Below are 22168 nucleotides of genomic sequence, written 5' to 3'. Positions count from 1 at the left end.
ATTCCTTGCTTAACATCATTTGAGATGCTGTCATTACTTGGAGATCAAGCCTTTTTACTATGGATCACTTCATACGGCCAATTATCACACTGAGGCAATTTTTACAGATGCAAAAGAATCCCAATTGCACAGCATCAAGGACAGAATCATTTGGTTTTTCAGATGGTTAAAATGACTAGTGCCTACCGCGGAGCCACCAAAAGGCCACTGCAGATATTAGTGAGCCCGTTTTTTGTGTGTGTGTTAGAATATGTCTTAGCATGGTGCTTAACCCTTTGTCACACTTACTTTCAATTAATGTTTACTAATATAGCTACAAAGAATATGAACTTCTCTCACTACTTGTTTTTATGTGCAATTTGATCTTCTCTTTTAGTTATACTGTGTAATCTGAATTAATTCCAAATGACCAGAACTGTTGATGGTAGGCAACTAACAAACACTAATGCTTGTAACCACAGTCAACTCAGATTGTTTTCAGAGCCATGTTGTAACAGGATAAATGAGATCTTGATATGTACTGGCACCTCACAGAGCGGAATTCAGCATTCACTGAGCTTTGAAATTAAGTCATTTAGGCCCAGATTTTTAAAGGCATTTAGGAGTTGCTGCACTCAGTATTGTCTGTCGCATTTTCAAAAGACTAAATCTTCTGAAGCATCTAAATCCTTTAAAAAATGAGGCTTAGGCTCCTAAATCAGTTAGGCATTACAATTCTGAGCACAGCAACACTTAAATACCCTTGGAAATCTGGGCCTAAGTGACTTAATTGAAACCTGATTTAAGTCAACAGACAGAGTCCCATTGACTTCCAAGGGCTTTGGATCAGTCCATAATACATATGAGATTTACTCCTTGCAACAAGTAGAGCTGTGTTTTGTAGCTGTTCATGACACACTATCTGACCTAGTAACAATAAAATTGGTTGAACTGTGTTCGCATGGTGTTTTTCTGCAACACAGTTGGATAAAATATGCGTGCAAGACGCTTAACATGCTGCTAACACTGTTTACATCACTGCATTATGAGGAAAGACTGAGTAGCTATTCCACAGTGTCTCAATCGGAAGCAGAATAGCCAGAGGACATGCATATGGAACGGCAGTACCAGCAGTACATGTCCTACTTGCACTATCCTACTGAGTGGAGGGAAGATGAGCTGAACTGAGTAAACATGGACAGAGTCCTATGTAAACAGCAAATGAACAATGCCACAAACTGGTTATAGCAGGGGTGGCCAACTTGAGCCTGAGAAGGAGCCAGAATTTACCAGTGTACATTGCCAAAGAGCCACAGTAATATGTCAGCAGCCCCCCATCAGCTCCCGCCCTCCATTCCCCAGCACCTCCCACCCACCGGCAGCCCCGCCTATCAGTGCCTCCCGCCTGCCACAATCAGTTGTTTCGCATGTGCAGGAGGCTCTGGGGATGAGGGGGGAGAAGTGAGGGTATGGCAGGCTCTGGGGAGGGGGCAGGGGCCTTGGGGAAAGGGATAGAGTGGGGGCGGGGGAGGGGGTTGAGCAGTGAGCACCACCCGGCACATTGGAAAGTTGGCATCTGTAGCTCCAGCCCCGGAATCAGCGCCTATGCAAGGAGCCGCATATTAACCTCTGAAGAGCTACATGCGGCTCCGGAGCCACAGGTTGGACACCCCGGTTATAGGAAGACATTCTCTGTGAATAGGTGTTGGTTGAAGGTGGTCTATCTACTTAACTCTAAATGCTAAAATAACAAACCTTACCTTTTAACACTTTAAGAAATCAGAACAGTTATGCTTTTATTCCTTCCTTGGATTTACTGGATTAAATTCCTGTACATTAAAACTCACTAAAAAGTAACCGGAAGATCATATTTATTCTCTTGTGAAATCGTCAAGTTATTGTCAACTTCATTTGAAATTCTGAAAAGGGAAACTTTTTAAAAAAACTGCTGGTTTTGCAGCCTTAAATAGTAAAATTAAAAACAGCTGCTAGTCTGACTTTGACTGCTATGAGTTTTGAAGCTGGGAGCCACAATGGTCTGCTGAGAGAATTCCAGAATTTCTGTTGGCCGGTGTAGTGAGGCAGAGTGGACTCCCTCTGGACTGGAGTGCGAGGGACCACTACACTCCCCTTGGTGGGCGAAGCCGAACTCACCCCGCACGCCCCTCGCTAGAAGGACTGGGGCGGGACAGGAAGTATAAAGGGAGGGCCCTGCAGGTCAGTTGAGTGGGAGCCAGCAGCCTAGACGGACACCTGCTGCGGTGCCCAGAAGCTGAATCTATGCTCTGCCACACCCTGCCCCCGGTGGAGACAGACCCAGGTGAGGGGTTACCGGGGCTACCGTTGGCTGTCTACCCAGAGGAGCCCAAGGACTGGTGGATACCCAGGTACAAACCCTGGGGAGATAGGAAGTAGTCCAGGGGCAGCCGACGACTAGCTGGCTACAGGGCTGACCACTTCTAGGTTGGTGTGTTGCGGCTGGATCGCCACTGGCCCAGGGGCAGACCTCTCTGCCACTGCTAGGGCCCTGGGTTGGGACACGGTGGAGTAGGGCGGACCTGCATCACCCTGCCCCCCAAACCCGAGGGTGGTAGACTCCTCACCTTAGGCCAGGAAGCCTGTGCTCCCTGAACATCCCTGTCAGCACCCTAGACTGCCTGCTGGGTGCTCAATCCCTTTTGGAGCCCCCAAGACTGTGTGGGGTGCTCACCCCTACCTGAATCCCGAGACTGTGTGGGTTTGCTGGCTGCCTGAGCCCAAAGCCAGGCTAAAGCCTGCTCCCTGCTCTGCCCCACCCAAAGGGCTAGCTAGGGCTACAGACTCTGTATATTTGCTGGCTGCCTTGACACGGAGACATAGGCAATAGGTTTCTACTAGCCCAGCCCACCCAAGGGCAGGGGCCTCAGACTGTTAATTGGTGTCAGCCGCAGCTGAGTGGGCTGTAGGCTAAAGACTAGGTCAGAGTGCCCCCACCCAAGGGTGGGGACAGGAGCCTGGACTATTGTTGTGTGGTTGCTTTTGTTAGACGGACCCTGCCCGGGCGGCCTGAACCTGAAGACTATTGCCCCTACAATGAGGCAGAATGACTTCCATACCTACTGGAGAGCGAGGGACCACTATACTGGTCCTTGAGTTCTAGTCAAATTAATAGTTATAAGAGAAGAGGTATTACAAATAGGAATTGGTCTTTTTAAAAATGACAGTTTATTACCTGCAATTTGCTAAACATAAATTCGTTCATATTTCAAATAGGGCCCTAGTACTATTATAGTTTGTAATTTTTAGATGTCTTCTTGGAATCATCCAAAATGTTAGAATCCAGATGTTGTAGAGATGGTGTTTGATTCATTAGCTGTGTAGTACCTCAGTGAGAATTTGATTAATGTGCCTTATTATTTGGCAAGTGGAACTTCTGATTCAATTACATCTCATCAAAAGTATAGAGTATGCACCACAGTGAGTCGTGGATGATTTGAATGAGCACATTCTTTAACAAAATTAAACTTTCTTGTGAGCATTTCCCTGCACTGTAATGCTCTCTCTCTAATCTAAAAGTTTCTCGTGGGATCAGCCTCCCCGTTACAAGGTTCAGAAGGGCTGCAGCTAGCCAATCCTGATTACAAAATGAGTCACTGGTTCAGAGATCAAGATGATAGTGCTACAAAGAGCAGCAGGAGGCTGCAAAGAAGGGGAGAACCTCTGAAAATTGCAGAGAGACTACAGACAATATGAAGGGCTCCTGCAGCGAAGATCTAGAGACCAAGGGTGTTGGAGATGAGAGGAGCCCAGACAGCGAGGCTCCAGTGGGGAAACCTGGATGGAGTTTGGGCCTAAAAGTTTAACTTCAGCTAGGAAGAGCAGGGAAGATGGGCTGTGAGGAAAAAGAGCTCCAGCTGTGATTTTTTTTTTTTTTGTGCTGATGGACTTTATTTTGGGACCCAGAGGAACGTTAAGAGCTATTTCTGTTGTTAAACTGGCCCCAGGCCTGGCTGGTATTAACCAGAGAGAAGCTCATGTGCAGTTGTTACGGGGCCCTGGAGAGTGGAAAGAGAAACAGTGTGTCACAGAGGCTCCTTTGGCCACAAGGAGGTGCCCAGGAGTCGGCCCAACCTTGTTACACTCTCAATAGTGAGTACACAGTTGGTATTTTTGGTATTTTTAGCTCCATCTCACATCCATATCAAAGTGCAGCCATAGCATATAACTGATTTCTAATATGGTGCCCAGTATGGAGGACATCAGAAAAACAGAATGTTGTAAGAAGAATTATTGTGTAGAAAGTAGATAGAATATTTGTTGCAATAAGAATAGTCAGACTGGTTAATATGTCTGATTGCCAGGGGAGAATTCCTTTTTTAAGGCAAAAACAAACAGCAAAACTACCAGTACTCACTGTGGCTCCAATATTCCAATGTACATTTCTTAGTAACAGTGTTAATGCCATATTCTAGGACCCAGATCCTGAAGAAGGTTTTGTGCTTGCAGTTCCTTACTCCCAACTGATTCTCTCATGGTTCTGCTCAGGTATTAAGGTCTACATTTGCAGCTCCCTTTGCAGGATCGTGCCCTTACACACTTATTTGTAAATAGGCATTTTCTACACCTGAAAATTATGCTGGAAAATTATTCAAACATAAGTTAATGTTTACAGCTCAGGTAACTTGGGGCTTGATCCTGCATGAAATATGTGGTGCAAATCAACACATAGCTTTGAAAAACAAGCTACACTCACATGCGAGTAAGTGCACAAGCTTGTCTTCCATAATTCACAATGAAGCAAGCCGCACAGAAGACAAGAGGATCAAGTCTATTGTGCTGAAAGGGCTACCACCCTATTCTACCCCAAAAATACACTTTGTGGAAAATGATGTAAACTTGTTTTCAGACAGTAAGACAATGCAAAAAACATATTCAGAGCAATACAAATACCCCATTGATTTTCATATAACCTCCATTAGAAAAACAAATTCCATAATAACAGCACTGGTCCTTCTGTGTGGTATCCCATGTTTTCTTGTTTATGAAGGATAGCAGATAAAAGCGCTCTTAAAAATATAAAGTACCCCAGTTATTTTTTTTAGCTGACACAAAGCATGCCCAGAAAAATGACTATTTCCAATCTGAAGGTCTTTAAAAAAAAAATCTAAAGCTCTGTCATGATTTTAAATTACTTGTATACATTGCACGTGACCAGAATCATGATCACTTCTAAACTGAGCTGCTTATAAAAAATTGAAGTGCCCCAATAATTTTATAATGTTTTTAAATTGCAGAAGCCTGGGAATGTTAATCAATTTTGCAACGAAAGTCCTGCTCAAAAAACACAAAACGGGAAAAAGTTCTGCAATTTTAAATAAAAATGTACAGAATGGACTCATTTAAAGCCGCCGGAGTGTAGTTTCACAAGTATTTAAATCTGGAAGCAAGTCGCAGTCTAATACAGAAGTCTGAAACCTATTGATTAGTATAAGATGGAACCTGTCAAAAACCGATGCCAAAATGTTCAGAATTGGGTACTTATATTTAGCTACCCAGATTCATTTCTAGGTGCTTAAGTTGAAGCTGCAGGTGCTCAGCATCTCTGAAAATCAGACTCCTTATTTCAGTACCTAAATATGGATTTAAGCGGCTGCTTTTAAACAACCAAGTTTGACCATTTTTGAACAGATCCTCAGGTGGTGTAAACTGGTGTAGCTGGTTTAAATCAACGAAACAGTGCCAATTTTTAGTAGCTGAGGATCTGGCCCTTTGACCCTATAGTCTAAATAAAAACTTTTAAAGAATTTAACACTTCCAGTTAACTATCCAAAATAACCTTTATGTGCAGAGATGGAGCATATAAGCTAATTGATGCTGCTTTGTTCATGTTCAGAACACTTGCCTGCTGCAGCTAAGGATCAAATTCCATGGTTCAGTGCATGAACTGATTGCTGCAGGGGTCAGGAAGTATTTTCTCTCTTCTCCCCCCATGTAGTAGTAATAGTAGAAATAATAATAATATTTAGCACTGATGATGTTCGCTAGCTAGCTAGTAGAGTAAAGGGGGAAGTGGGCATCACAATAATAAAGCGCTAAACATACTGGTAACTGGTAGGAGACCAGCCTTGATGGATCACTGATCCAACTGGTACTGTGTGATGAGGATTATGATACTGTAGTGCATAAATCTTTAATAAGTTAGTCACAGTTAGTAGAGAACTGTGAGGTGGCATGACAAGCTCTAGAAGTCAAAATCAACATAGTTAAGGTAGTGGTCATCCTTCTTGAAAGTACAGTATAGAAACTGTTTACGCAGATCAGAGAAGGTACTTTTTTAATGGACTAGGTGAGGTTATGTGGCACCTCCCTATTAACTGTTCCCCATTAAAAATATATTGCCTTTTAGGCTGCCAGGGCTTAAATATCTTTTGAAGCTGCTATTAAAAGTTTATAATAATATACTAGCACTGTTAATTCCCAAGATATTCTCTAAGCCTAGAGTAAGACATGTCCCCTCTCCTGAAGAGTTTACAATCCAAGATTGTCAAGAGAAGAAGAGATGAGATAGGAACAATCGTTCTGGTTTTATATTTTTAGTGTATGCGCTATATGTAGATATATTTTGACTGGAAGGGATTATTAGATATATCAACTTATGATGTACAAATATTTATGTTAAGATATGGCACTGTTTTTTTAGTCTTTCTGTGTGAAAAATAAGAGTAAATAGGTCCATTTTTAATTTTTTGGTTTAAAGTTTAACAATGTGATGCTGTAGCTATTTAATACTGCAAATAATGAGAAGACAATGTAAACTGCCAGTGAAATAATTAGGGCCCATGGGTTATCCTACTGCCACATGCTGATGTTCGATATATGTAGTTTTTATTTTGTGCGCATTGGTAGGATCAGGAATGTAGTGTTTTGGGTTGCAGCATTGTATCAGAAAACAGACATTTGTTTCTCCTTAATAGCCAGATCTTTTTTAAAAAGTGGGATATTATAAATTCTCTAGGGCAGGGTAGAATATAGCTTCTGCTTTTCATTTGGATAAAAGATTTAATTATTTTTTGAATGGCAAATTAAAATTGTCATGCCAGACTCTGATCTCTTTCACTTCTTTTAATAAGATATTCAAATTCACAATTATCAACCCCTGTAATGAGAACAATCCAGTGTATTTGTTTGCATTGTGTTAAAAAGTGAAAGTTGTATTAGATGGGTTTATCAAGTTTTTGAAAGCCTGATAGGCCTTAGGCCAATATCTGTTGATACTCAGCCAAATGAAAATGTTGGTGTAATGGCCCAGTGATGTCAATTAGGAATTAATTAGGTAGTTGCTAAATTATTTTGAATTTGATGAACAAGCAGTGTGGAAATTCTGCAGTGAATTAGGAGCTCCTCCTGTGCCTATTAATTAAAGGTAGTAATTTTTGTTATTAATTTTTAATGGGTAGTAGCACAGCTCAGCTGAGACGGAACCCCATTGGTTTTGAATATAGAACCAGCCCTCACACAAGGATAAATATAAAGAACAACTGCTGGGTAGTGTAGCCTATAAAGATAATGCTTGACTGTGTTTATATGGAAATGTGTTGAAATGTAAGTAGGCCCAAAATCTATTTCCTAAAAATAGGCTTGACAATTATCAAGTGATGCCTGGCAAAATATGAGTAAAGTGATATAAGACAATTCAGAGGCAAATTAAAGATAAATTAGGCTATAATCCCAGGTCACATTGTAAGCATGTTTTGGTCCTAGTTGGTTTTTACAAGTGTTCTAAACAAAATGTTAATGTTTTGGAAAATGCTATTTGTATTGATAGTTATTGGTATGACATTTAAGCAGGTGTTAATGAAAGATTAGTTTAATGTTAAACGGGCAGTGAGAAAGTAGAAAATATTTAATTACGGTTAAAAAGGTGGATTAGTTAATGCTAATTAAGGGACTGTGACTGGGTGAAGACCTCCCACTGCTGGAGACCTCAGGGTCCTGCCACACTCAGTCCCAGAGAGGAGCAGAAGAGAAGTCCTTCAAGTGGACTAGTGTGGCTGCAGGGGAAACAGCCAATCAGAAGGGCTGCAGGAGTGGCCAATCAGTGGCCCGGAGGGGGCTACATAAAAAGGAGTAGCAGAGACAGAGTCAGTCAGTTGCCGCCTGGAGCTGCAAGAGAGAGCACAATGTTCCTGGCTGGCTGGGAAGAGTAGCAGGACCATGGACAGCTCAGTGTGGGTAGGGCTGAGCTCAGGGAGGGCTGCCAAAGACCGGGAGGGCTAAGAAGAAACTCCTGGCTCGCAGAGGGGACCCAGCAGGGACTGAGCCTAAAAGCCCTGGGGTTATGGCCCCATACCAGGGCTGGGAGAAGGTAAAGATATATCCCCTTGGAAGCAGTTTGTTCTATTCCACCTACAGCACCACAAACTGAGAGACTTCAAGTGCACACACTCGATCGGGGAGCATGGGGGAGGGGCTGCTTATGAGAGGCAGGTGCCGACCCTGTTAGAGGGGCATTATTATAATTGATTTTAAAAATCAATATGCTGATTTTAGATAGGTGCACCCATCCACCCTCAAGGTATTGTTAGAGAAAGGATTATACCCATTCTCTTAATTCAAGGATTGATCACCCCAAAAAACATCATTTAAAGTTAGAATGTGAGTATAAATGCTGTGTATATTGTAATGACTGCTTGCTTAACTAATTATTTAATATTAAATAAAGTTTTTAATTTTGTCACTCGTGTTATTCACAGTCCTCCACTAAATTACGTTATCCGTAGCTGCCCTGCAGGCTCATACATTAAAGAATTCAGTTTTGTTTTATTCCTTATTTTTAAATGGCTAATTGGGAACACATAAATCAAAAGTTACAGTAGCAAAACTATGGATGGGGGCTGGAATGATCAATAATGTGTGTAAGACAACATCGTGTTTGTTTGAGACAGGTAGACACAAACTACAAACTGCATATGGATAAAAATACTTGTTTCTGAATACAATACATATTCAGAAAGTCATAACGAGGGAAAATAGGAGCCTGCTCTGTAAGGCATGTTGCAGTTATAGAAGAGTGAGGGCCAAATCCTTATCTAGTGTAAATTGGCATAGCTGCATTGAAGTCAAGAGTTCTACTGTATGCCAATTGAAGATCTGGCCCTAAGTCTGGGAGAATACAGGGTATCCTTGAGTGTTGCAAGCTTCAGGCAAATTGAGGTTAGGTCACGTTGTAAATTAGGCTGTGGAGAAGAGCCAAGACCTGAAGCAGCAGTGACTTTAGCACAAAGGTTGGCTGTGTGCATGCACTCTCAGATGGAATGAAAATGCACCAAAGGGAAGTCTTGCAGGAGGAGAGTGAAACTGTTATAGGACAAAATGATGGTCCTGAGAATAAAACTATGGGAATTCCTAGGAAGCAGACCTACTTAGAGAGAAGTTGTATCTGGGTGTCTTATGGGGTGTTTGGTGGATAACTTTCTTTCAGTTCAGAAAACCATTAAACCGGAGTTTGGTTTTATATACAAAATGGGAAAAAAACATTCTTACTATGTACAATTTGGGCACCCCGACTAATCAGTGATAATCTGCTGGGAATTTAAATATTTTAGCTCACTCGTGTTTTTATTTCCAAGTGTGTCGTTTGTTGTCGTTCTTGGTTATGTCTCTGTGCATAGCATCTGTAGGCTTACTTGGATTTTCAATGGGAATTGGGCAACTAAACTTGCATTTGTGCCTTTGAAGATCTCTTCCCTCCACCATATAGATATGCATACATGAAACATCAGAATTAAACATGAGCAGCATCAATTTAGTTTTATAGTTGAGATTCCCAATCCACATTTAGATCTATAAGTTTCAGAACAAAATAAACCCATGTAGCTAAATTAACAAAGAATACCATGCCACTGCTAATAATCGGATGCTCATATTACTTGGTGTCTAGAACAATGGCATCCTGGTTCAAAACTAGTGCTCGTAGTGCTACCATAATACAAATAATAATGAGCATGAAATAAATCAAACACGTGACTTTGCTGCATGTATGTCATAATACAGATATCCTAGCAAAAATTTAAAAAAAAAACAGGGACTATTGAACCATTATTCTTCTTTATTTTTATTATTTTATGCAATAGTTTATATACTTGTTCTTCAACAAGAGAGCCTCTTGTTAAAACGATGGAGCAGTACAATTAGTTTAAATTCAGAGTAAACCAGTTTCAGGCCTTACAATCCTATTATTTAAATTTCTATATGGTTTGGAAGCATGGGTTGTTTTGTAAGCTGTGATTTGTGATTAAATAAGTTTCTCCAAAAACTGGAAAAGGCTAGAAACTAAGGTTTTTCAAATCTCCTGAACATCATTTTACTGGGGCTGGACATTTCCTCCTGAAGCCTAATAGAATGAATCGGACACAGTAAGAGAATAACTTAAATCCTCCAGTGAAATAAATAAAAGTTGTCATTTGCTAAACTTCTTTTAACTATGATGTACGCAGCTTCTTAAAGAACACCAGATACCCAGGGAAGTAATCTTGTGGGCTTTTCAATGAAGGAGTCAGTGATGTTCCAGATGCCAAATGATGCTCTAAAACTGCATAATTATGTTTGGTGGAAATGATGTTACAAGACTCAAACCATTGGCTAATGGAAATGTAAAAAAACCTTACAAGGCTGGTACCACATCTGCAGTATTTTTAAGATATTGTTGTGTTAGAGTGGAATTGAATGGAGGTGAGTGACTGGAAACTTACAGAAAAAAGATTATATTGCAGTATATTGTAAGTACAATAACTTATGTACCACTTGTAAGTACTTTAACAAAACTAAGCGTGAACTAAAGGCGTAGTCTTTGTTCAGTAGCCTATATAAAATCAACTGGGTACATTCAGTCAAGTTCCCAACTGACAGAAGTCTACATCACAAAAACACCACCAATTTGACATTATCCTGGAATTCTTGTTGTCCATCTCATCAAAGAAGCTGAGTAATTAATGTGTATAGAGACTGAACTACAGGAGAGATGGACACTTCACACCTTAGAGATGCTTCCTGTAGGTCAGGCTTAACGCACATGTAAGATGGTGTCGAGAAATGTTCCTTGCCATTACATGTGCTGTCCTTGTTCTGTGGGGAAAGAGAGGACTTGAGTTTCTTAAGCTTGCTATTTCAGCAAGCAGTATATTCTAGTTTCTTTTATTTTGAAGGGGGAAGGGAAATCAAAATACTAAGAGCCTGACCAAACATTTCAAATATGGATGCAACATAGGTTCCCAAGTAACTGATTTGACTTTCAGAGGTGCTGATCACGTGCAAATCCCATTCTCTTCATTGGGAGTGATTGCGTGCTCAGCCCCTCTGAAAATCAGACCAATTATCTAGATACCAAACACTTTTTTTGTTTAATAAACAGACTACAAGGGCAGAAATCACAGTCCAGGGTCATGAGAGAATACAGCAAAGGAGAAACATTTGCTGTGGTTCTCCTGCACTAATTAGAAACAAAAACATGTCTCAATACAATATTTCATGCCTATGTGGTAATACTTTGATACAGCTGCTTAACTAATGCTGGTATCATCAGCTGTCACTTACTAAAAGAACCAATATAGAAATTAAATTAAGCAAGTGCTTTTTTGCTTCCTTCTGGGGAGGTCTAGAATGTGCAGGCATTTAAATAATACAGCAAAAGAAAAACACAATGAGATAAAACATATCCTTTCCAAGTGTGTCCTGGGGCAGGGAAAAAAGAAGCAATCATGAACATTGCCATCATTACAACACATTAAGACATACCCAAATTCATTTAAAACAAGTGCATACAGTTTTCAATTTTTTGGACAATAAAGTTTTAATAGTGTGCCAGGTGCTACTTTTTTGTGTCTTTCCCATCTTGAGGATTTACACGGTCTGAGATGGTCCTTTTGTCAAAATGGAAATGCTCTGAGTACTTAATCAGACAGTGAAGAGTCTGCTTTTGGTTGCTTTCGAGCATGACCAGAGAAGTTAAGGTGAACATAAAATTATCACCAGGAACCTACATTTAGTCTTCAGAACAGTCAGTCTCAGTTCATGGCAAAACAATTACCCTTGCTTGTTGCTGGTACAGTCCTCCCAACAGATCTGGCCAGCGCTTTGCTCCATTTGGAATGCGGGTTGGTGGTGGAATGTGGTAAATTTGTCACCCCTCTTTCTTTTCTTTTTTTAACACCAATATTAGGAGATGATAAGAAGGACACTGGCCTAAGGCTTGGGAGACCTGGGTTAAATTCCCTGCTCTGCTACAGACTTCATGTGTGACCTGTGTGCTTCAGTTCCACATCCGTAAATACGGATAGTCGGACTTTCCTACCGCACAGGGGTCTTTCACTAAAGATTGGGAGGCACTCGGATGCTACAATAATTGGGAACATATAGGGCTAAGATTTTGTCACAGAAAGGTCATGGGCTAAATTGCAGTCTTACATATAAGTACCTTAGGCTGATTGTCATCTTTAAGAGTTTCTTTTAGATTTTGTCATTATTCATTAGGAGCCAGTGGGCCAAATTTTTCCACATCATATTTAAAAACAAACAAACAAAAAATGTGCACATTTTATCAGAGGAAAAATATTCATCACCTTAATACTCATTTGTTAAGTACGAAGAATAAATGTCTTCTTAATCTCATAGATTGTGTCTTTACATACAGAGCCAAATCCTGCAGTTCTTACTGATGAAAATCTCCTGAGACTGTTACCTGCATAGGGCACCCTGCCTATACCCTACCAAGGGCTCAGGGCGTGACCTGGTCAATTTAGGCACCCCTACCCTTTCCCTACTGAGTTCTCAGGGTGTAAAGGACCTATCCTTTTCCACTGGGCTCAGGGAGAAACCTGGTCAATTTTAGTACTCGCGGGCAGAACCATCCCTAGGGTAAGGTGAATCGGGGTGACAGCCCTGTGCTTTGGAGGGGCCCCTCAGGAGGTGGGCGGGGAGGTGAAACAGGAGGCAGGCAGGCAAGTGGGGTAAGGAGGCTAACGGGGAGGTGAGCAGTAGGCAGACAGTGGGGAGGGGAGGAGACCCCCTACCAGAACCTCCTGCCCGCCGGTGGGCCCTGCCAATCAGCGCCTCCCCCTCCTTCTCAGTGCCTACCGCGGATCAGATGTTTCACCCGCAGTGTAAGGAGGTGCGTGGGGGGGAGAGGGAAGAGGAGCGAGGGCGCAGTGTGCTTGGGGGAGGGGGGGGAACTGGCGGGGAAGAGGTGGGGGCAGGAAAGGGCGGGGTGGAAAGAAGCAGGGTGGGGGTGGGGCCTTGAGGTAAAGGGTGGAGTGGGGGTGGGGCCTGGGTGGAGCCAGGGGGATCCTCCAGCAGATTAGAAACTTGGCACTTATGTCCTGGGTCCTGCACCCCTCCTAGGGACAGCCCTGCCCGCGGCGCTCTGGGCAATACGGATCTGCAGGACCTTTTCTCAGTGAAAAAGCCTTTCACAACTGTTCTCTAAACATCTATTTATTGGCAACACACAATACGAATACCAAGCAAATCTCTTATGCTCACCACTCCCAACGTACAGACAAATTTCACCCAATGGCCAGGCAGGACCCACTTATCTGGGGTTTACCGTTGATGCCTCTGCATGTCATGGTCGTGCAGAGGGGTCAGAGTTTTAGCAGCTTGATGCTGAATTGCAGTCTGGAAATGATCCCTGAAAGCATTGTTTTTCATTTACATTATATAGGTAAAACTAGCTACCTCCTTCAAATTTACTAAACATCATATTATCCCATATCCCTACATAACAAAAATTTTAACCAATTACACACTGGCACCTATGTGTCCTCCTTCCTGCCCAAGTTTTTTACATTTTATCTTTCATATCCAAATTGTAACTTAGTTGTGACCTTGTCTGTTTGCGCAGATGGTCAGCTTAAAAATGCTGGTCAGAGCATATCTTACCATTTGTTGAGTCTCTTTTAGTATCCTCCCTAATTTCCCAGTGCCTAGTGTCTCTACTTTGCAACCTTGGTGATTTATAACTTTTGATAGGGACCTTCCTGCAGAGGCGGTGCTTTATTAGCACCAGAACATTCTTTTTTTTTAAATTTTAGGGGTGAACTCCCTGAGTTTCACCCAAGGCTGGTTTAATATGGGGAGGGGGTGTTGATCAGTTAGGGGCTAAGAATAAATGTCTTAGTAAATCTCTTAGATAGCGACTCTACATATAGGGCCAAATCCTGCAGTCTTTACTGGCAAAAAGCTTCTGAGACTTTATCACACTTGAAGCTCGTGGTGGTGGTAGGAGGTATCGGTTGCCTTCCGAAGTGTCACATCTGTGCCTGGATCTTGTGGAGGGCTATGTGGTTGGAGAGGGCTTGATGTCTCCCCTTTGAACTTCTAAGGAATCTGCCAGATAATTAATATAGCTGGAGACAGTGTTAATTTTTCTGCTCTTCCACCTCCATGCTGTAAGACTGTCTTTTGAGGAGGAATTCTAGGGGAAGTGGAAAGCAGGGGATTTGGCTGTTTGGAGTCTCTTGGTTCCCTCCTGTGTTTACTGTGGGATGGTTTTCTGGCCCACAGTGAAAAATACAGATTATTTCTCCTTTTGTCTCGTTCCTCAGTCCCAATTCTGAGCCTTCTTTCAAACAGTCATTTATTCATGGAAGAGCCTTATAATTAATACATTTCAAGCTTTCTCTCTCTCTCTCACCACTCAGATCACTTCTGAAAACCCATCCTGGTGGGTGAAGCCCATCAGTGATAATATTAACTTATCTCTCCTAGCTTGCTGAACTGTAGCCTTTCTATTTCTTTTAAACTGTAAAGCCTTCAGGATAGAGATTGTGTTTTTTATTCAGCCCATTTGCTTGCAGTAAAGTATTATGTATAGCTGCAGTGCTATAAAATATGTATTATGCATATTCTACCTTCTGTTCCTTTTAATGGAACAAAATATATCTACTAGGTTGATATTCAAAAAGTAATGAGCCATTGATTAGTCTGTGAAAAGTTGGTTGCCAAGATACACTCCCCCCACCCCCCCCAGAACTTACTTTGATGAATGAGTTCCTTATTAATACCTTCGTTGGGGTAAGTGTTTCTCACTGACGACAAGCAGTGTCCATATTTACTATGTAAATATGTGAACTCTTTCAGGCCATGTACAAAAATCAAAAACAAAATGCCATGTTCTGGTAGGCAATCTCTTGAAAGTGGAGGAGAAGAAGATCCATACTGTGATGGTGAGAAGCATGGTCTGGAGTCATTTCACAGGTAGAAATGAGGGAAATGATAGACAGTTGTTAAGGCGGGGAGTAACTATGGTAAGTTGACAATACAAATGTATTTTCAAGCAGTAGCAGCCCAGAGACAAATGGCAGAATTAGTAGGGCAATGTCTTAGACATAAAGAATCCTACTTGGCCTAATTGTTTTATGCCACAACTCCCCAAAGGATTTCATCTAAAATATATTCCTCAGAATAAAATAAAATATATTCCTCCATCAAGATTGCCAGTGATACTGTGAAGCTCATGGGCAACCCTAAACCATATCCACACAAATCGTGGCAGATGTAGATACTTGCTACACAAATGGAATATTAGAGACGCTCTAGTATGCAACTGTGGTCACCCAGAGCAGACCATGGAAAGTATAGTGACTCAGTGCCCGATTCACAAATATGAAGGAGGCATCACTGCGATACACTTTGCTACTCCTGATGCAATTATCTGGCTTAATTATTGGAGTGTAAAACTATAGTTGTTGCTCTACATCTACATCAACCATACAAAGAAGACGACTGCTGAATCTGTGGTCGTGAAGAACAATTGCAGAATTGCTAGGAAAATGGATAACTTGGTGCTTGCTCTACCAGTCTGCTCACTGTTGATACCATAGCTCCTTCAAACAGTATTGACTTACTTTTAGTAATAAGGAATAAATTGGACTCTGTTCAAACTAAAGAAGCCATTGAGAACCTAGGGAATGAGAATGAAAATATTATCACAGATGATATAGTGCTGTTTATTACAGTTTTGTTGTTGTCAAAAGCTCGGCCAACGAGATTAATCTGTGGGGCATGTTCTGGGATTGACTACTTTTTTTCTCAGACTTATTTTTTGTTATAAAAAATAAATTTACTTTCAAAATGTATTCATTTGGTAGCTGAAATGCAGACAGTAAATAAAATGGAAATTCAGATCTGTTTTAATAGCATGTTTATTCTCTTTTTGCCTTTCACCAAAACTGTTTATTTCACAGAAAATACTTTTGACAGTTTCTTTTTCTCCCATGAATAAAATACAGAATATCTCTATTTCTGAGTCTTCATTTCATTGTTTTCCGCCTCAGCTATTAGGGGTTGTGTTGTTTTGGTTGGGTTTTTTGAAGAGATGATGTGGTATGCAGGGCTACTCTGTAATGCCCCCTGCGGGGGCACACATGTTATTGCCTGCATGCCCCATCTTAATCTCCAAAGTTTGGCCACCTGCTTAGGACAGGGTAGTCTTGGAGTCTATATCTAAACAATCAAGTCACAAAATAGCACAATAGGGTTCAGCTGTCTGCACTCTTAAACAAAGAGAGGGAAAAACCCTTAAAATGCACACTTAGGGTGAAGCCTGAGGAGCTCCTCCTTTGTCTCAATCTCATCTAGCTTTGCTCTTGAGCAAAAGCAGGTAAGCCTTCTTAACTGGCCTCCTGGTTCCTGATTGGTCAGTATTTCCTTTTGCCCTTCTAGTTCTCTGGAGGACTGTCTTGTTGGTCAATTCCCTTTGGGCAGGGAGTGTCAGGATACTGATGCTTCCAGCAGGGGGCAGAGAAGGCATCATAGACCTAGGCAGAGAGGGATATGCCAAAAAAGATGTAATTCAACATTTTAAAGCAATTTAGCAGAACACTTTTATCCACTGTAAATGACGTTACTGGGCTAGATGAGTTAGCTTCTTAATCATTTGTGATGCCGTGTATAAACACCACACTAACAGTGACAGGGTAAAGGGCAGCCAGAGAGCCCAGTTAGCCAGTTCTGTGGCACTTGGAGGGGAGATGGGAAAAGAAGGATTAGACCTCTCTGGACAGAACCAGACTGGGTGGTTCCTATAAAGGAATGACTATAGGAGAGGACAGAGAGAAGAACTGCAGTAGGGAAGGTGGTAGCAGGAGTGAAGGAGTTCCAAGCTGCTCCTAGAGGGGCTGGTTGCTACCTTGCAGAAATTCCCTAGCAACAGACTTGGAGAAACCTGCCTGAGGAGTCAGGCTTCCATAGGGAGAGAGCCAGTGAGTACAGCTGGGTGTAAGACATGTGCAATCCAAGCAGGCAGGAGATATGGAGCAGTTAAGGGAAGCAGCAAGAGATCTTAGGAAGCAAGCCTGAGCTCCCTAAATTCAGGTTCCCTGGAGCAGAGTATGGGCCTGGCTTTCTCCCTCCTCCCCACCCTGTCCCCACACAAGCCCTTGAGCACAAAGGGGTAAGGGCAATCGAGCTCCAGGTTGGAGGTGAAGACCTCACCTAATTCATTAGACATTTGGTTCTGTTTGAACTTCTTTGGTTACTCTAGAAGGGGCAAGATAAGTGACTTGGCCGGAGGCCTGAGTCACAGGAAGGAACAGACCACATAGTGGCCTGAGTAGCTGTTGACAGGGAGCGACAAGCAGACAGAAGAGGAGCGATGCCACGCCCAGCCACAAGGGTCATACCTTCCCCCTGTGTCCCTTACTTGAGTCAGAGGATTTATTCCTGAAGATTCTGTGATAGTGACTAAAAGCAAAGCCGATATTTTAGTTAGGTTATGTAGCATTTTTTTTTAAATACAGTGTTTTCTTAAACATCTCTATCATGTGTACTTACCATCTCTCATCTTCTGTTCCTGTATTAGTCATTTTCCTGTGCATTCCTGGAATAGGTGATAACTTATCCTTTTTAACTGCTATGTTGATAGGCCAACCGTTACAATACATCTTTTTTTTTTTTTTTTTTTTAAGTTTGGGTTTGTCATAGACGTTTCATGCAGAAACTGATCCTCTCATTCTTAGTCCTGTTCTGGACCTAAGCCTAGCTGCTGGTTTAACTTTAAAATAATTTTGATATGATGGGGTGCATGACTCCTTCTTGACTGCCCAAGAGACAATATATGACATTATAGGATGCCACCAGACGAGATCTTCTCATCCTTCAGTTTGTTTTTCACTTACATCTACCAGTTAATTGATTAAAAGCTGCATTTCAGAGAACATAGGTAGTGACTCTCTTTTGCTTTTACATTTAAAAGTATACCTCTTTAGGCCATTATTCTTGACTCACTCATGGCAATGAGAGTTTTGCCATTGATTTAATTAGGGTCAAGGTTGGGCCCTTACATTGTTAAGTTCATAGGATGTAAGGTAAGTTGTAAGATTTCGTGAAGCATTTCTTTTTAATCATGACATTTCTGCTCTTTGTTTTTTGTCAAAAATGTAACCAGTATATATAACAAAGTCAAATATTCTGGTGTACCAAATGCCAAAGGCAAATGGTGACTATCATTCACTTTAGTTTTAGGGGCAATAATTTTATAATTTGTGGGATTGTTTGCGAGGGACAAAATCATAATAAAAAATTCACTCTGATATAAAGATGTATCTGAAAAGTGAACCATGGTACATACATTCCCTTCTTACCTTGCTTCAATCCCCACTGTATTTCTCAGTATTTTTCTGTTTTATTGACACTTTTTGGTTTCCACTGAACTGGCCTCCTCTTACCACAATTTCTTCTCTTTCTCTGTAGTACGTTCCCAACACTTGTTGTGAGGATCTCATTCTACAAGGTGTAGTGTACTCTCACTCAGTTCAGTGGGAGCTGGGGGTACTCAGAAACTTTCAGAGTTGCACCACTGTACTTCAGCTGAAGAGATGGCTGTATATTTCTTTAGCACGTAATTGAAATTTAATTTCTCATCAGTGTTTGAATCACTTTTATTTACTCTTCTATAAATCCTGTGCAGATCAGCGTAGAACTTGTTCCTGTGACTATGTTCAAAGATGAGTCTAGTTTTGAATGTATTTTAGGCCTTTTACCAGTTGATAGGTTAATGTGTGTTAACTGGTAAACTTAGCTGTCCTCTGCAGGGCAAGTTTCATTATGTACTATTGAGTGCCTACTTAAAATTAAAAAAAAAAAAAGACAATCCTTTCCTGCAGGAAAGAATATGAACATTGGTCTGTTTCTCCAGTACTTTATGCAGGTATTTCCAAATGGGGCCCCAAATCCCACAAACAGTTGTGTGCTTAACCTTAAGCACACTAGTAGTCCCACTGAAGCCAATGGAACTATTACTGTGCTTAAATTTAAGCACATGACTAAGAGAGTGCAGGATTGGGATTTTATTCTACACTTCCACACAGACTTTTCACAGTGCAGAATAAGGAAGTCCAAAAGCAATCATTTTATAAAGAGAAAATAGCTGTGTTTTACAACCGTAAAGCAGCATATGTTGGAATTTCAAAGAATATGTTGCACACAAGTTTTATTTTTATATTGAAGTCCTTGTTCATATATTGTCTCCTGCTAGGTTGAAATTTATGGCTACTCATTTTGTACTTGCAAAATGAGTATTATTTCTATTGATGTTGTGGTTAGAACTGTGTCTGAATGGAGTATTGATAATGGATATGTTAAGAGGTGAAATTGGTGGCAAAGTAGATCAGCATGGTGAAGAAATGTACAATTTTGAATCCTTGACGTTTATTTAAAAAAATTAGTACTAATAAAATATAGTTTGAAAAAACAAAAGGTCTTATTAGCCATGTGATTATTTCCTATGATATAAGCTCAAGAGTGCAATACCATTATTTAACCACATGCAGCTTCTACACATTAAGGAAACCAAATTCAACTACACCTCTACCTCAATATAACGCTGTCCTCGGGAGCCAAAAAATCTTACTGCGTTATAGGTGAAACCGGTTATATCGAACTTGCTTTGATCTGCCAGAGTGCACAGCCCCCCCCCCCCCCCAGCACTGCTTTACTGAGAATTCATGTTATATTGGGTCGTGTTATATCGGGGTAGAGGTGTATCTGAATAATTTATTGTTTATATTGGAAAGAATTTTTTTTTAAATGAGAACCATAGCAAAACACATTATGATAATTCAATTAAGTTAAAATGTCTTTGTTTTTTTATGGAGAGCTTCCCACAAAAGTTACAGCTTCTTCTAGAGTACGAAAATCAGTTAATTTTGGGGGCACTATTCTTTGCACAAGTTGCAACCAAAGTTAACAACACCTCCCCCCCCCCCCATGAATAAATGCCTTCTCTTTGCTTAACATAAATAGTCTAAACAGTTTAGAAATGGGCAATATGAGGAATTTATTCCTAATGAATAATTTTATTAAGACCAAGTGTTTGCATCATTTACCTAGAGAAAATCAGTAATTTGAGGAGAGCTTGAATTCAATTACTTAAAGAATCTACTCAAAGAATGTTCATTTAAAATCTCAGCAGGACTTTTAACCAACTAAACTTGCTTAAAGAGAAATGTAAGATGGGTTAGTCAATAAACAGCAAAAATGTGTGCATGCAGATTAGATCCCTTGGTAACTTGCTTTGTGAACCATAGATCATGGTGTCACAGCTCAGTTTCTAAGTCCTAAATCCATTGTCTTCCAAGATGTGCTCCACACGAGTGGCTGAATTCCAGGGTTTTTCCCCATTTTAAAGAGCTCTTTTGAAGCTATTTTAGCATTTCCATTTTCTGATGTGCCTTTTGTAGATAACCATCATTTGGGAAGAGTCTCTTCAAACTGTCTTCTCCCTCCAGGGAAGACATCAACTAGGGCAACACCTCTCCCCCCAAAAAAAAGAAAAAGAAAAAAAGAGAGAGCTATTAGTGTGTTAATTGATTTCCTCACCCTACGTTTGGAATTACCTACAGGTTTTCTTTAAATGCAAATATAGAGTTCATAAAGATAACAGTAATCCTGTTTACACATCCAAGAGAAGATACATGCTGAAGTGGATGGTATAAGAACCTAGATAGACAGAATTTGGCCAAAAGTGGACTGTTCCGGTCTAGAATGCTGTGTAGCAAACTTGATGTGTAGGCCAAGAAAGGATCTCATTTCATTGAGTAGGCTACTTTGATTTGCTAGGATCCAGTCATACGCATTAGAGAGGCATTGTTATGTGAGGAATGGGAATCGGGAATTGCTGAGGTTTAATTGCATTTCTGCCACTATCCCACTGTGTGGTCTAGGGCAAGTTGCTGACATTCTCCATTCCAACTTCCTTGTCAGGTAACAGCATCTACCTTTCAGAAGGGTGCTGTTGCGTTGGTTAACAGTGCTTTGTGAAGTTATAAAGCACTATACAACTGCCAGTGATTATGATTTGACAAGAATTATAATGGTAACTGTAGAATTTTCTTCCTTTTCAATGCATTTTCTTGTATGGACTCTAGTGTAAGACATTTCCCTACACCCAGTCAGTGGGATCTGTATGGACAACAGAATGAATTCATTTAGGCAATTCTTCTGTCTGGAGGAAGACATAAAATCCACCAAGTCAGTGTCCTTTAGACGGTCAATGATGCCATGAACTGTAATGTTTCATGTTCCAATACAATTTTTCATGCTTAAAGCTCTTCAGCAAGTACCTGGATCTGGCTTTCTGCTGCTTAGGAGTGTTTTCAAGATTTTCTATTTTGTTCGAGCTACTTATATGCATCATTCCACACAGCATAGCCATCCAGGTTGCAGAAGTTAGCTGATAACTCTTCAGATATTTATGGTTATAGCTCTCTATACATATTTATAAAGTCCATGCCATGCTGTGTAAGCAGTGTATAAAATTCAAAAACACAGTGGTTGTTACCTGAGGGGCAGGCAAGTCAGTTCTCAGACTTCTCTTGGTTCTCTTCTGCCTTCCATCCCTAATTTTAGGCACACTGAGAGTCTTCCATCCAGGGCCAGCTCCAGGCACCAGCCGAACAAGCACGTGCTTGAGGCGGCACCTTGGGGTGGGGCGGCGCTCCGTTTTTTATTTTTATTTTTTTGTGGTTCGGCGGTGCGGCGCTCAGGGGGGCGGGGCTTCGGGTGGAGGGGGGGCGGGGGCTTCGGGCAGTGCGGCGCTGGGGGGGGGCGGGGATTTTGGCAGGGCGGTGCTCTTCTTTTTTGCCAAGTTAGAGCCGGCCCTGCTTCCATCCTGCTTTAGGTTCAGTAGTGGACCACTACTCCTGACCATACTCTT

General features: G+C 41.2%; 1 protein-coding gene across 3 annotated transcripts in view; it reads left to right on the top strand.

The window, feature by feature from the left end:
• The window catches only part of CCSER1 (coiled-coil serine rich protein 1), a 1080955-nt gene that overhangs the window by 201203 nt on the left and 857584 nt on the right, over positions 1–22168 (top strand). The gene's annotated exons all lie outside the window — the stretch shown is intronic.

Source organism: Trachemys scripta, chromosome 5 (assembly GCF_013100865.1).
Source record: "Trachemys scripta elegans isolate TJP31775 chromosome 5, CAS_Tse_1.0, whole genome shotgun sequence".
NCBI classification, from domain to species: Eukaryota; Metazoa; Chordata; order Testudines; family Emydidae; genus Trachemys; species Trachemys scripta.
Note: the sequence above shows the minus strand (reverse complement) of the source record. Positions and strands in the feature narration are given on the sequence as shown.